The sequence below is a fragment of the Salvelinus sp. IW2-2015 genome, linkage group LG31 (genome assembly GCF_002910315.2).
Source record: "Salvelinus sp. IW2-2015 linkage group LG31, ASM291031v2, whole genome shotgun sequence".
Lineage (NCBI taxonomy): Eukaryota > Metazoa > Chordata > Actinopteri > Salmoniformes > Salmonidae > Salvelinus > Salvelinus sp. IW2-2015.
In genome coordinates this window covers 19,398,754-19,410,513 of record NC_036870.1, presented here as the reverse complement: position 1 = coordinate 19,410,513, position 11,760 = coordinate 19,398,754, and the positions used below count along the sequence as shown (strand labels likewise).

At 41.9% G+C, this 11,760-nt stretch overlaps 1 long non-coding RNA gene across 2 annotated transcripts; it reads right to left on the bottom strand.

The window, feature by feature from the left end:
- Positions 1 to 8,979: 8,979 nt before the first annotated feature.
- LOC139023405 (uncharacterized) lies at positions 8,980 to 11,736 on the bottom strand. 2 transcript variants are annotated; one of them, XR_011474534.1, is made up of 3 exons: positions 11,620 to 11,736; positions 11,405 to 11,450; positions 8,980 to 11,174 (listed from the first exon to the last, which is right to left on the bottom strand). It is a non-coding gene; the product is annotated as an uncharacterized lncRNA (long non-coding RNA). The 2 variants fall into 2 exon arrangements; XR_011474533.1 differs by having other exon boundaries at positions 11,405 to 11,736.
- Between the last annotated feature and the right edge of the window lie 24 nt (positions 11,737 to 11,760).

Genomic DNA, 11,760 nt, shown 5'->3' with positions numbered 1-11,760 from the left:
GTAGTACACAGCGTTGTACTAGATCTTCAGTTTCTTGGCAATTTCTCGCATGGAATAGCCTTCATTTCTCAGAACAAGAATAGACTGATGAGTTTCAGAAGAAAGGTCTTTGTTTCTGGCCATGTTGAGCGTGTAGTCGAACCCACAAATGCTGATGCTCCAGATACTCAACTAGTCTAAAGAAGGACAGTTTTATTGCTTCTTTAATCAGAACAACCGTTTTTAGCTGTGCTAACATAATTGAAAAAGGGTTTTCTAATGATCAATTTGACTTTTAAAATGATGAACTTGGATTAGCTAACACAACGTGCCATTGGAACACAGCAGTGATGGTTGCTGATTATCGGCCTCTGGACGCCTATGTAGATATTCCATTAAAGAAATCTGCCGTTACCAGCTACAATAGTCATTTACAACATTAACAATGTCTACACTGTGTTTCTCATAAATTTGATGTGATTTTAACGGACAAAAGAACATTTTTTCATTCAAAAACAAGGACATTTCTAAGTGACCTCAAACTTTTGAACGGTAGTGTATATATCAACGAATTGGCGAGGGAACTAGAACAGTCTGCAGCACCCAACCTCACCCTACTAGAATCTGACGTCAAATGTCTACTGTTTGCTGATGATCTGGTGCTTCTGTCCCCGACCAAGGAGGGTCTACAGCAGCACCTAGATCTTCTGCACAGATTCTGTCAGACCAGGGCCCTGACAGTAAATCTCAGTAAGACAAAAATAATGGTGTTCCAAAAAAGGTCCAGTTGCCAGGACCACAAATACAAATTCCATCTAGACACCTTTACCCTAGAGCACACAAAAAACTATACACACCTCAGCATAAAAATCAGTGCCACAGGTAACTTCCACAAAGCTGTGAACGAACTGAGAGACAAGGCAATAAGGGCCTTCTATGCCATCAAAAGGAACATAACATTTGACATACCAATTAGGATCTGGCTAAAAAATACTTGAATCAGTTATAGAACCCATTGCCCTTCATGGTTGTGAGGTCTGGGGTCCGCTCACCAACCAAGAATTCACAAAATGGGACAAACACCAAATTGAGACTGCATGCAGAATTCTGACAAAAAATCCTCCGTGTACAACGTAAAATACCAAATGATGCATGCAGAGCAGAATTAGGCCGATACCCGCTAATGATCAAAATCCAGAATAGAGCTGTTAAATTCTACAACTACCTAAAAGGAAGTGATTCCCAAACCTTCCATAACAAAGCCATCACCTACAGAGAAATGAACTTGGAGAAGAGCCCCCTAAGCAAGTTGGTCCTGGCTCTCTGTTCACAAACACAAACAGACCCCACAGATCCCCAGGACAGCAACACAACTTGACCCAACCAAATCATAATTACTTGACAGATTGGAAAGAATTTACAAAAAAACAGAGCAAACTAGAATGCTATGTGGTCCTAAACAGAGAGAACACAGTGGCAGAATACCTGACCACTGTGACTGACCCAAAATTAAGGAAATCGTTGACTATGTACAGACTCAGTGAGCATAGCATTGCTATTGAGAAAGGCCGCTGAAGGCAGACCTGGCTCTCAGTTTGTGTGCACACTGCCCACAAAATGAGGTGGAGAGCCATAGAGACACATATTTCCCTCAGATTACACAGACCCACAAAGAATTTGAAAACAAATTCAATTTTGATAAACTCCCATATCTACTGGGTGAAATTCCACACAGTGTGCAATCACAGCAGCAATATTTGTGACTTGTTGCCACAAGAAAAGGGCAACCAGTGAAGAACAAACACCCTTGTATAAATACAACCTATATTTATGTTTATTTGTTTTCCCTTTTGTACTTTAACCATTTGTACATCGTTACAACACTGTATATATACATAATATGACATTTGACATGTCTTTATTCTTTTGGAACTTTTGTGAATGTAATGTTTACTGTTCACTTTTTATCGTTTATTTCACTTTTGTTTATTATTTATATCACTTGCTTTGGCAATGTAAACATATGTTTCCCATGCCAATAAAGCCCTTAAATTGAATTGAATTGAGAAAAATGATACATCCCCCCACATTTGTAAGGTGTCATTATACTTGAGGATGTGTTTAAACCTTAGGTTTAGGTTCCTCATCTCCCGCACGCACGCACACACTCACACTCACACTCACACTCACACTCACACTCACACTCACACACACACACACACACACACACACACACACGCGCGCGCGCGTATGAGTGTGTACGTTGTACGAATATCCCATTCGGTCTACTGCTAGTTACACTAGTTACACACACTCCAACCATCATGCATCAACATGTCCATGCTGGAGGGTGCTGTGACAAAATTAGCACCCCGTAACAACGTGTGTTCTGTTTAGGAAGTAAGGTCAGTGTTTTTCACGGCGCTCTCATTCTGTCACTACAGCAGCAGTGGGTACAACAGGGGAGCAGGTGTTTTGCATAGAGAGTGATATAAGTAAAGAGAATAGTCAATTAAAATTAACACGGTAAAATATGAATGTGCTTACCCACTGTCACATAGCTGCTCCAAAAGTAGGTGGCATACTTTTTTATTTATTTATTTTTTATTTTACCGTTATTTTACCAGGTAAGTTGACTGAGAACACGTTCTCATTTGCAGCAACGACCTGGGGAATAGTTACAGGGGAGAGGAGGGGGATGAATGAGCCAATTGTAAACTGGGGATTATTAGGTGACCGTGATGGTTGAGGGCCAGATTGGGAATTTAGCCAGGACACCGGGGTTAACACCCCTACTCTTACGATAAGTGCCATGGGATCTTTTAATGACCTCAGAGAGGTCAGACACCCGTTAACGCAAAAAACATCCCATCCGAAAGACGGCACCCTACACAGAGCAGTGTCCCCAATCACTGCCCTGGGCATTGGATCTTTGTTTAGACCAGAGAAAGAGTGCCTCCTACTGGCCCTCCAACACCACTTCCAGCAGCACCTGGTCTCCCATCCAGGACTGACCAGGGCCAACCCTGCTTAGCTTCAGAAGCAAGCCAGCAGTGGTATGCAGGGTGGTATGCTGCTGGTACTACTTACTAATACTTACTAATGTTTACTTCTACTGAAACATATTTTATTGCAGCATGATTCTAATTCTTTCTCTCTCTCTCTCCTTCTTTTCTCTCTCTCTATCTCCCTCGTCCACACTCTCTCTTTCAAAAGAAGGAATTAAGTAATGAAATTCTATTACATTGCTCTTTGCAAATATCAGCAAAAACCTGGGTTTCAATTCTTGAAAAGCAAAACTGGGGTTCTACTCTCTCATCACTGTCCTTTCTTCCAAACCTCTCTCCTCCCGCCCCTCCGTATCCCTCTCGCTCCCTCTCTGATTTAATTGTAAATGCAGTGAAGCGCTGGACAGGCTAGCGCCCTTCTCTGACAGATCTACTCCCCTAACCTGTCCACACACACACACACACACACACACACACACACACACACACACACACACACACACACACACACACACACAACCACACACACACAACACACACACACACACACACACACACACACACACACACACACCACACACACACACACATACACACACACACACACACACACACACACACCGGTGGGTCTGGTGGAACTAATCTTTCAAGTGTAGTTTAAAGTGTTTGATAGAGGAAAGGAGGGAGGGGATATGGAGGGATGAGGAGGAGGAGTGAAAGAAGAGAATATGGAGGTGAGATTGAAACGGGGTTATTCTGGACAGAGGAGAGAAGGGGGAGCGAGGAGATGAGAAAGAGGGAGTAGGAGAGAAACAGAGGGTGAAGGGAGAGGAGTTTAACTAAAGAGTCTAATTTTAACATGTTTTATTAAAGAACGGAGACAGAGTGACAGAGAGAGCCAGAGAGACTATACAATACATCAAATGTGCGTTTGTGCACGTGTGTGTGTGTGCACATGTGTATGTGTCTAACGACATGCTCGAGATGAGTGCTGCAGTGTTAAACAGGGATTGTTAAGCCAGTCGACTAATCAGGCTTTTAATGATGTGATGTCATACAGGGAGATTTCTGTCTTTGTCTGAAGCAGCTCAGTAAGAACATGTTGCTGGGCTCTCAGATACGAAACAGACACTTCAATGAAGTCTGTTCATTCATTTGTTTGTTAATTTGTTCTTACTCAATGAACCTGCTTCGTTCCTATGTGAAACATAAGGTTTTCACAAGTGAGTGCCACTGCTGCCAATCTTTTAGGATTGTTTTCCATGACAGGCCCAGTTCTTCATCTCCTTCTCCCTAGTCCTTTGCCAGGTTTCTTTGGGCAGCCGGCCACGCTTCCTTATCCCATCTGCTGTCCATCTGGGGCTGTCTTTGTGAGGGCAATATAAGATCAACTTTATTGTCTTGGACACAGTGCTGCTTAGGGTTTCAAAATTCTGTTAACTTTCTCAAAAATACCAGTATTACCAGAAATCCTGGTTAGAATATTTCTGGAATCAGTAAGGAATAAGCAGGAAATCTGGAATCCTCCAAACAGCATTTCTGGAAAACCTGGGAAAATTGGAAAAATTGCCTGAATTTATTATAAAAAGATTAATAACATTCCAAAACATGCATCCTGTTTGCAACAAGGCTCTAAAGTAATATTACAAAAAATGTGGCAAAGCAATTAACTTTTTGTTCTTAATACAAAGTGTTATATTTGGGGAAAATCCAATATAACACATTACTGAGTACCACTCTCCATATTTTCAAGCATAGTGGTGGCTGCATCATGTTATGGGTATGTTTGTAATCGTTAAGGACTGGGTTTTTCAGGATAAAAAAATAAATGGAATGGAGCTAAGCACAAGCAACATCCTAGAGGAAAACCTGGTTCAGTCTGCTTTCCACCAGACACTGGGAGATGAATTCCCCTTTCAGCAGGACAATAACCTAAAACACAAGGCCAAATCTACACTGGAGTTGCTTACCAAGAAGACAGTGAATGTTCCTGAGTGGCCGAGTTACAGTTTTGACTTAAATCTGCTTGAAAGTCTATGGCAAGACTTGAAAATAGCTGTCTAGCAATGACGAACAACCAACTTGACAGAACTTGAAGATTTTTTTTAATAATAAATGGACAAATATTGTACAATCCAGGTGTGCAAAGCTCTTAGAGACTTACCCAGAACAACTCACAGCTGTAATAGCTGCCACGTGATTCTAACATGTATTGACTCAGGGGTGTGAATACTGTATTTCATTCTCAATAAATTTGCTAAAATGTCTAAAAACATGTTTTTACTGTCATCATGGGGTATTGTGAGTAGAAACATCTATTTAATCCATTTTGAATTCAGGCTGTAACACAACAAAATGTGGAATAAGTCAAGGGGTAGGAATACTTTCTGAAGGCACTGTATGTGAACAGAAGGCAGGCTGGCACAGGACTGTCATGCCATTTCCAATATTTATCCCCATCTTGGATCGGTGACAAAACGTAGCTTTCCCAAGGATCTATTCACTGTGTGTATTTGGCATGGATAGTTGACAGATACTGTGTTTGTATTTGGCATGGATAGTTGACAGATACTGTGTGTGTATTTGGTATGGATAGTTGACAGATACTGTGTGTGTATTTGGCATGGATAGTTGACAGATACTGTGTGTGTATTTGGCATGGATAGTTGACAGATACTGTGTTTGTATTTGTGATGGAAATAAAGGAGAAACATGACAAATTGCATCTGTGTCTACCTCCCTCTTATTGTTATTATTTATCTGTCTTTCTCTCTCTCTCTCCGATGTCATTACCTAGAGGTGCTCAGTCTTATCTGAGAACCTTTGATTCTCTTCTCCCTTTCTTCTCTTTCGAGTCATCTCTCTCCCCATCCCTCCCTCCCTCATCCCTCTCTCTGAACACTAATCCAGATGAAAAAACCCTTATAGGCCGGCTACTTTACAACGCAGAGGCATCTCTCATTCTCCATCTCTCTCTCGCTCAGCCTCTACTTCCTTCGCTCTCCCTCTGGAAAATTATTCAGCTCAGAAATGTAATAAGAGAACACACTTATCATATTTATTTTTATTTAAAAGCCTTTGTAATGGGGTAAGGAGGGCAAGAGAGCGTCAGAGAGAGAGAGGGGGAGGGAGAAAGAGATCAATATAATACAGAAACACACAGACACAAACAACATGGACACATACCTATTGTCAGGCAGGTATCTCAACACGATGCTGCCTATTCCTGTGGAAACACAGAGGAGAAAAACATAAAACACTTACAGTACTAGTAGAAACATGAATGGGCAAACATTAAACACAGATCATGGCTTTCAGTTGAGGCTCAACACACACCTACAGTCCATGCCTAGTGAAATTCTACACACCCCTCCCACTGGGCAAAGATGTCAATTCAACGTCTATTCCACATTGGTTCAACGTCATTTCATTGAAATGATGTGGAAACAACCTTCGTTCAACTAGTGTGTGCCCAGTGGGCTGGCAGAGTCTTCACATTTTACTGCCTTAAAAATATATATTTTTTAAGTATTACATTGGATTTTCTTCCTATCGATGTACAACCTTTCAAAAATGAAAGATAAATTATGTACAATTTTCCAAATTAATTTAAAAAAAATGAAGATGTCTTGATTGCGTATGTCTTCACACCCCAGAGTAAATACAGACGCCTCAAGTGGTAGCTTCATTAAAAAGTACCCGCATAACACCAGTCTCAACATCAACAGTGAAGAGGCGACTCCGGGATGCTGGCCTTCTAGGCAGAGTTCTTCTGTCCAGTGTTTGTGTTCTTTTGCCCATCTTAATCTTCTCTTTTTATTGGCCAGTCTGAGATATTACTTTTTCTTTGCAACTCTGCCTAGAAGGCCAGCATCCCGGAGTCGCCTCTTCACTGTTGACGTTGAGACTGGTGTTATGCGGGTACTTTTTAATGAAGCTGCCAGTTGCGGACTTGTGAGGCGTCTGTTTCTCAAACTAGACACTCTAATGTACTTGTCCTCTTGTTCAGTTGTGCACCGGGGCCTCCCACTCCTCTCTGACGAGTTTCAGAAGAAAGGTCTTTGTTTCTGGCCATTTTGAGCCTGTAATCAAACCCACAAATGCTGATGCTCCAGATACTCAACTAATCTAAAGAAGGCCAGTTGTATCGCTTCTTTAATCAGCACAAGAGTTTTCAGCTGTGCTAATGTAACAGTATAGCTTCCGTCCCTCTCCTCGCCCCAACCTGGGCTCGAACCAGGGACCCTCTGCACACATCAACCACAGTCACTCACGAAGCATCGTTACCCATCGCGCCACAAAAGCCAAGGCCCTTGCAGAGCAAGGGGAACAACTACTTCTAGGTCTCGGGACGAGTGACGTCACCGATTGAAACACTATTAGCGCGCACCACCGCTAACTAGCTAGCCATTTCACATCGGCCACACTAACAATTGAAAAAGGGTTTTCTAATGATCAATTAGCCTTTTAAAATTATAAAATTGGATTAGCTAACACAATGTGCCATTGGAACACATGAGTGATGGTTGCTGATAATGGGACTCTGTAGACCTATGTAGATATTCCATAAAAAAATCTGCCGTTTCCAGCTACAATAGTCATTTAAAACATTAACAACGTCTACACAGTATTTCGGATCAATTTGATGTTATTTTAATGGATAAAAAAAATTGCTTTTTTTTTCAAAAACAATAACATTTCTAAGTGACCCCAAACTTTTGAACGGTAGTGTATACAGTACAGTTAAAATATATTTTTTGTGATACAAGACATTTCTGGGTTTAAAAAAAAGTTAAACTTGCTTTTTGCCGGAGTATGATGACATGGTTCTATACATAACTGAGTGAAGCATTAAATCTGTTTTTGGTTTGGGTATGGTGTCTGGCGGGGTGTGTTTGTCTGTTTGAAATGTATGCAAATAGATTATACAAGTGGTTAGGCATTTTCAACACACAAATGTTTCTTTAGAAGAGAAGTAGACAATTTCTCCTCAACCATGAAAGACTATGATGCATGTTGTTGATGTTAGTACTGTCTGTGCGGTTAAAGGCATGCTGCTTTGTTTTGAGTCAGCTGCAGCTTTGCTAGGTCTTTCTTTACTGCACCTGACTATATCACCAGACAGGAAAACCCACCTCAGTAGGTTGTGTAGATCAGTAGGAAAAACCATCTTATTTATTCCCTTTTGAGATTAAATTTGAAAAAGGCAGCAAAATGTGAAGACTGCAAGGGGTGCAAGGACTTACACTAGCGACTATTTTCTTGGCCTGTTGGTGAGTGTCGGGACTCCTGATTATACGCCACAACATCAAATAGAGCCTAGGGAACTCTGAAGAATAGTTTTGAAGAACAGCAATTTGCCATGTTGCAAACTGGATTCAAGGCTATGGGCACAGATAGAACAATGAGACATATTTCCCCGGATGTATGAATGTGAAGCATTCATTTGTCGTTTCCACGCACTACCAAATATGGTGATGAGAGGAAGCCCAGTGGGCAGCAGTGGAAGAAGATGGAGCAAGATATATTTTTGCACCCATTCTGCTAATTTTCTCTTTGATGAAACATTTCATCTCCATACAGTTATGGTTCCAAAACTAAAACTTGTAACAAAGAGTGGACTGCACTTTGTAGAGTTTACCCTTTGCCAAAGTTTCATTTTTGTTGTTGTTATTGAACACGCGCAGTTCAGAGTAGGCAGTCCCTAATGGAAATATGCAAATAAATACTAGAATTCGTCAATAGGATCTCACCAGCTCATGCTTGGCTCTGCCCACCTCCTTGCTTGTTCTGCCTACTATGAAATGACAGGCTCTGGTCTATCTTGGGTTAGTTATAAAAATCTTTGCTATGGTTGTGCACCTAGTGTGCCACCTAGCGTAGATGAGCATTAGTACAGGATCACATTTGACCTAATTTTATAATCACGCTTTTCTGTATCTTGTAGAGAAGGGACTTAAGCACATACAAAAACAAGACAAGATCACTATGATAACTGGCAGTTTTATGATCTTTATTAAAAAATAAAATAGAAAAAAATATACTGGTACATAAAAAAATGTTCAAAACAAAAGCCAGGCTGTCACTCTGTGACCGCCGCTAGTTTGGCGACCATTTTAGGAGTTCCTCTTCAGATGAGTTGGCCATGACAGAAGAGCCGCCACCTTTCACAAAATGGCGGCCGTTAAGTTTAAAATCCCTCATTGTGATGCAATGGAGTGCATTACATTGCATCTATGTGTACATGTGTTTCTTGTTCTCAATGGTCTAAAGAGGCTTCCTCTCCTCCACATCTCTCCGATCAGTAGGGTTTTAGATCGGTGAAAACAAAATGTCAGATCTACCAAAGGATTGGCTTTTACCTGTTCCAATTTCTTTCAGATCAGATAAAGGACATGAGGGGAGGAAGCTTGTGTAGACCATTGGGATGCACACAGAGTTGAATCCATACAGACGTCACACTGCATTTCAGTCTTAATAGAATCTGTAAAAATGGTGGACAACTGACAGGCTTGACAAATCTCCAACCAGAGATAGTGTTTGAGCTCATCTCTGACAGATGCTGGTTCTATTCTCTAAAAGCAGACACAGTTTGAGTCCCAAATGGCACCCTATGTCCTATATAGCCCAGCTACCTTCCACAAGACACTACAAAGATCTAATCAAAAGTAGTGCAATACATTCAGAACAGGATGCCATTTGGGGCCGACGACCCTGTCAAAGGCGGTATATTGGCCAGGTCGAATTTTGATTGGTGGTTAAAAGTTGCTATAGTAACATTACAGAGAGTGACGTTGGCGCCTAACACTGTCTCAGTAAGGGTAGAGGACTCTAGTGCACTAGGAAGGGTATGAAGTCGTCCACTACAGAGTGCAAGTCGCTCCTCATGTGCACTCAAATGACACCCTAACCCCTATATAGGGCACTACTTTAAAACAGCACTAGAGTACAATAGCATGCACTATATAGAGAATAGGGTGTCATAAAAAATAAAAATAAAGTCTTGCTATTCGCTTAGACAAGCCAGACATACAGATACCTGACCACTTAAACACACATCCCCTTCCATAGACTTTCTGCCAGATAGAAATACAAAACTAGAGACTTTTAAAATATCAGGACTTGCATACAAAGACAGAGTTTTGTGGTTCACTTGTAACCGGGCTGAGGCTGGCTAACCACCATCTAGCCTAGCCCACCAATTACAGGCCTAGTCGTTCAAACTGGAGTTTACAGTAACGTCACTCCGATCCAAGAAGCAGTGGTTGTCATTGGAAACAGAAATACTGGGGCACTCAAAAATAACCCACTTGCATAGTAATAACATCATATGTTCAGTGTGTAGCTACCGCGCTGAGCCTCAGCCACACACAGTCACTCGTGTGTGTGTGTGTGTGTGGGGCTGTATACTTGCAGAGACGAGACACACACACACACAATTAAACACAAAGAAAAGACAAACAACTAGCGGAAGTACCTGGCAATCAAATATACACTAGATTCCAGAATGGAATCAAAATGATTCCCTTTCCTCATTTCCTCCACTGTTCCAGAAGTCTCCAGAACTTTCTCCCCCGCTAAGAAGAAAGACCCTATAGCCTTTAGAGCACCTAGTCTTTTAGGGCATGTCTAAATGGTACCCTATCCCCTACGTAGTTCACTACTTGACATAGGGGGTAAGGTGCCATTTCACACCACTCACCAATTTTCAGGTCATTTTGCTGTTCCTTAATCTAACTCCACCCCCATACCATGCACATCTTTAAAAAATGACAGACATACACCAACAGAAACACACTTGGAGCATACAATATGTACTTGGCCTTGTGCCAAACTCCTGCAATGGGAAAGAGTTTTCAGTCCTAGTCTATACTAGGACTGAGTAGCGGAAATGGCACAAACGTTATGTGACTAAGTCCTCCTATGACTGATATGCGTGCACAAACACACTCACTCACTCACCAAATAAAGATAAGGGTTTTAAAAACAACAGCTATGGTATTGGGTGTGACTAAGAGCTCAGTCCACTGTGTCTCTGCTATAGTAAGAGCTCAGTCAGTCAGTCAGTCCACTGTGACTCAGCTGTAGTAAGAGCTCAGTCAGTCAGTCAGTCAGTCAGTCCACTGTGACTCTGCTATAGTAAGAACTCAGTCAGTCAGTCAGTCAGTCAGTCAGTTCACTGTGACTCTGCTGTAGTAGAGCTCGTCAGTCAGTCCACTGTGACTCTGCTGTAGTAAGAGCTCAGTCGTCAGTCAGTCCACTGTGACTCTGGCTATAGTAAGAGCTCAGTAGTCAGTCAGTCAGTCAGTCAGTCAGTCAGTCAGTCAGTCCACTGTGACTCTGCTATAGTAGAGCTCAGTCAGTAGTCAGTCCACTGTGACTCTGCTATAGTTAGAGCTCAGTCAGTCCACTGTGACTCGCTGTAGTAAGAGCTCAGTCAGTCAGTCAGTCAGTCCACTGTGACTCTGCTGTAGTAAGAGCTAGTCAGTCAGTCCAGTCAGTGTCAGTCACGTCAGTTCACTGTGACTCTGCTATAGTTAGAGCTCAGTCAGTCAGTCAGTCACTGTGACTCTGCTGTAGTAAGAGCTCAGTCAGTCATTCAGTCAGTGTCAGTCAGTCAGTTCACTGTGACTCTGCCTATAGTTAGAGCTCAGTCAGTCAGTCAGTCAGTCCACTGTGATCTTGCTGTAGTAAAGAGTCAGTCAGTCAGTCCACTGTGACTCTGCTATAGTAGAGAGCTCAGTCAGTCAGTCAGTCAGTCAAGTCAGTCAGT